The sequence below is a fragment of the Arachis hypogaea genome, chromosome 14, assembly GCF_003086295.3.
Source record: "Arachis hypogaea cultivar Tifrunner chromosome 14, arahy.Tifrunner.gnm2.J5K5, whole genome shotgun sequence".
Classification (NCBI taxonomy): Eukaryota; Viridiplantae; Streptophyta; class Magnoliopsida; order Fabales; family Fabaceae; genus Arachis; species Arachis hypogaea.
Genome location: NC_092049.1, coordinates 115,592,743 through 115,597,588, shown reverse-complemented (window position 1 = coordinate 115,597,588; position 4,846 = coordinate 115,592,743). Strand labels below are relative to the sequence as shown.

At 30.4% G+C, this 4,846-nt stretch overlaps 1 long non-coding RNA gene across 1 annotated transcript; it reads left to right on the top strand.

Annotated features, from left to right (window-relative positions):
• Window positions 1–2,942: 2,942 nt before the first annotated feature.
• Window positions 2,943–3,677, top strand: LOC112740535 (uncharacterized). The gene is made up of 2 exons (XR_003171210.2): window positions 2,943–3,017; window positions 3,492–3,677. It is a non-coding gene; the product is annotated as an uncharacterized lncRNA (long non-coding RNA).
• The last annotated feature ends 1,169 nt before the right edge of the window (window positions 3,678–4,846 follow it).

Sequence of the window (4,846 nt, the reverse complement as noted above, 5' to 3'; positions counted from 1 at the left end):
GCCAATGCCATGCCAAAAATCATTACTTATTTCAATGGTTTTTCAATTTCATATGCACAGGTGGTAATAACAACCATGACAATATCAAATCAAGTCAATAAAGTACCAAAACTTTTTATTATGATTCTTGAGTAGGTAATTACATTTTCTTTTAATTTGTTTGCTATACACAACATGTTTGTATACAAAAAATTTCTTATTACTTTTATGATAAACTAGAATAGTTAGGGCAATGTACATATAACTTATGTTTTTCTTTTGAATTCAAGATGTCTTGCAGCTGAAGGAGTCCTTCCGATTCAATTTCTCAAGAATTTTCTTTAGATCCATCTCTTTCTTTCAACAAATTTTATCTTTTGATGATTAAGATAAATATGGTGTTGGTGGTAGCAGCAGCACCAGTGATAGCAATGGTGGTGGCGGCGTTGTTAGCTGTGGTGGTGGTGGTGGAATTGTTGGAGGAAAGAAGGAATAAAAATAAATAAATGTATAAAAATATATTTAAATAATAAAAGATAAAATTAAAATTTATGTTAAGTATTCATATAAAATTGGAAAGCATCTTTAGTTAGTTAATGATGGACATATGGTTCGGGAATGGAAAAAGAAATTTTTTTATGATTTAGGCAAAGATTTATTTTTTTATATCTACATGTATTTCTCATACAAAGAATGTATCTATATGAAAGAACAAATTACGAAAAATTTACAATAAATTTTAAATCCAATCATTTCATTAGGTTCCACTTCTTCACTGTATATTTGTATTATTTTTGTTAACTTTAATACATACTACAAGAATGTATCTATATGACTTGACTTTTATTGATAGCTTTAGAGTTGAGATATTGGTTTACATATTAACAAAGGAAAGACTAACACATATTTTATTTAATTCTATAAGGAATTTTGCAACACAATTTTTACTTACAATCTTTAAAAATTGAAATTCGCAGTCGTTAGTGAAAAGATATGTTGTTTTTATCTTTAATTTTCATCAAATCATTGTGCATGAATCTTTTTTAGGATCTTGAAGTAAAATAGTATCACCACTGTCTCAAAATCTTCGAACTCAGATCCAACATTCTCCATTGATCTGCCCATCATATATTACTTCCTTTGCATGAAAAAAATAAAATAAAATAAATTTCAAACAAAATGAAATCAATCACAAAATAATCTTATGAGTAAAGAATCATCAAAATTGGTATACCTTATAATTTAATGCAGGAACTAAGGTCATACGTACATAGCACCATAGCTATATTCTTGATCTGCACGAAATTGAACAAGCCTACTCATTGTCATCTAGTTAGAAGATACTATAAATATTACACATTTTAATTTTAATGCATTGATATAGTAAAATATTATTATATATAATTATTCAATAATATCAAATTTTAGGATATTAATTTACTATTCATGTAATAAGTGTATGTGAAAAATAATTAGTTTATGTTAAAATTGTAATATATATGAATCCCGTTGGGGAGGTAATGAAAAATCTTGACAATGTATACAATGGGTTAGTTATTTAATCCAATGGAAATAAATAATAAATTCAAAAATCCTCATTCAATTATTTCATATAAAATTTCAAATTCTCCAATTTTAAATTTCAAATTTTTAAAAAATCCAGTTAGTTATTTCAAAAAAATAACCATATGAAATTCTAATTTACTAAAGCATTTCACTCCCATACTCTTTTCTTTTTCAATCGGCGGCCACCCCACCTTCATCAATAATCATCCCATTTCACCGTCGCAACTTGGCTTGCCACACGCCACTCACCCTTAGTAAAAATAACCATCCACGTAAGGATAAAAATAATCATCCGCGTACCTACTAAAATGACCATCCTAAATTGACCATTAAAATAGAAGAAGAAGATGACGAATAAATAGAAGAAACAACTATTGTGGTGAAAATAACATAGTTTTGAAGGACTAGGCATGACGAAAGCGGCACGGTTGTGAAGCATAGGGCTCAAATCTGAAAGAAGCTAACCATACTTGAATCCGAAGAAGAAGAAGAGTATGGTGGTATCATCTGTGAGAAGAGGCTTGAAAGAATAGGAGAAAGCGAACCCGGTTCGGAAGAGAGGCGCGCGAAAAAGTGGCAGCAACGTTAGGTTGAGCGTCGGAGGGCGAGGCGCGTCGGGTTGACCGGCGGAGGTGAGGACGGTGTCGGTGGGAGGATGTGGTAGCGTCGATTTGGCCGGTGAGGAATTCAGTGATGCGAGGTGAGGACCAGAGAAGATGACGGTGAGTTTTGAACGTGTATTGGAGGTTACGGTAAAATTAGAAATAACCGTACGTAGTGTGAATGAGTTTAAATATTAATCCTAATTTTTTAAATTTTAAAATTTGAAATTAAATAATTAATTAATGATCTAATTTTTAATTGTAATTTTATCTTTTTTTTTAATCTATTGTACACATTATACACAATTAATATTGGTTCCCAATACTTTCTCGAATTGATGCATTTGTCAACGTTGACAGTGGAGAGGTTCGTTGATTTTCTTGTTTGGCATGTTATTTTTTTCCATTTTTTATCGCCTGATATGTTTATGATGACTTGTCTTGATGAATAGCTAAAAATTTAAGCTATTCTCTCATAAATAGCTGGGAGATGGGGATTTGAAAATTTTGAAATAAGAATAATGATAACAATCACAATAACAATAACAATAATAATCATCCAAACATGCTTGGTGCACAAAAATATGTGGGAAAGTTGAAAGTAAAGTGCATGCACAAGAATGAATCCAAACATGCTTTGGTTATAAGATGTTCAAATGCATTGCTGTTTGTTGTGAGTCTATTAATCGAATGTTGCCACAACTCTCAACTCATTGAAATAAGGACAATAGTCTTCTCATATAATAGTATATTGTGTTTCAATGACTACTTCTCACCTAACACCTTTATAATTTTCAATGTTTTTAGGTTTTGATTATAAAGATGAATACAGTGCCTGGAATGACTCCTTCTACTGTTCTGATTCATCAGGTAAAGTACCTCCAATGATATGATATTTCTTTCTCTTATTCTTTCCATGTGTATATTCTACTAGGCATTCATAAGGTATGTCATTTTGTTGCTGATATCCCTTAAAAACTTGACAATTACACCACTGTAGTCAAAAGCTAGCCAATACAACCCCTATTTGAAAGTTTTTGTCAAGCAAAATCAATCAATTGGGTACCACAAAATAAACGTCGATCTTTGAGAGACCATTTTGTCAAATAATATTTTGATAGTCAAAATTGGGGTACTCCTTTTGTTGCATAATTATGCTAAAGCAGTTAACCTTATTGTAAAGGCTAGTGATATGAACTTGAAGGAAATGGAATTTAAAATTCATTGTTATTACTTAGAAAAAAACATGTACAAGTTAGCATCTCTATAAATATATCAATTACCTTTTAATATTCAACATATTTTATAATTATAACTTTTCTTCTCATTTCATGTGAATATCAGGCACTAGCAGAACAACCACCATTATATCCTCACCAATTCTTCCGTAAACTTCTTGATTTGGCTTCAGAAAGATCCACGTGATCTCTTGTTTTATTATTGTTTCCAAAGGTGATCACATTGAAGTTATCATGTATCACTTTTATGAAAGTTGTTGCCCTTTATAATGTAATGCTTAACTTTGGATCATTTACTTGCTTCCCTTTCTGAATGTGTTCTCAAATGCAATCATTGATTATATAGTTTGTGTACTCTTAAACTGTTTTTGAAGAAAATGATTTTGTTAGGATACATTATGAAATTGGCACCAATACTAACTCATATGGATTCAGCCTAGCGCCCTAGCCTAGTGAAAAGTAAAAAGTTGTGCTATCTAGTATTGTAAAAATATTCATTAAGAATTTAAAACCTTTTTATATTTGTACCCTAAAAGTTTTCTCAAAATATGGAATAGTTTAGCCTAACCGTTTGTAGATATTATCTGCTTTAGCATTCTGAGATAGAAGAAATCTTTCACTTTCATCCATCGAAACACGTACATAAAGGAGAAGTATCCACATTCTTATAAGATATTTTGCTTTTCTCTCCAACCGATGCGTGGACGATTTTGATGGATAAGTGTGGGAGACATTGATATCATTCCTACCATCAAGAACAAAATTGGGAATCCTGGAGTGTCAAATCGAACGATATCCGTAAATGGGTTGCTGGGTCATTATACATTGCACTGCTGTCGACGTAGGAGGAGAGAGACGACAAAGAGGGCGACGACGATAATTATGAGGATCCATAGTCAGGATTTCTTTCCATACTCTGTTATTCGACATTTTTTTATTTCGTTTAGTACTTTGTTATTTAACATTTTTTTATTTCTAACATTTAATTTGACATACAAAATAATTAACATTTTTATTTTTTGTTTTAATTAAAAATAATATTTAGTTTTGATTATGTTTAATGGAGAATAAATATTGATTGTGAAAATATTCATTAGGAAAGCAGGTTGTAGAGATTCGTATATATTTGATTAAAAATTAATTTTTCAATAATCTAAGTATTAACTTTCGGATTTACAACGAAAAAATTTCGAACGTAAATAATTATTTTAATTTTTAAAATTAAAACTATCAAATAATTTATCGTCAGAATCCCTACAGAAATATTTGATGGTAATTACCGTTGGATTTAATTGGATTTAATCTACCGTACTTATTAAATAGTTTCGTCAATCTTGATCACACTTACGTCAGATTAATCTGACAGTAACAATTTTTTGCCGAGCTTTTTTTTAGAGATGTTGTTTGACGGTAAATTTAACATAAATCTGATGGTTTCAACCAAATTTTTGTAGTAAATGA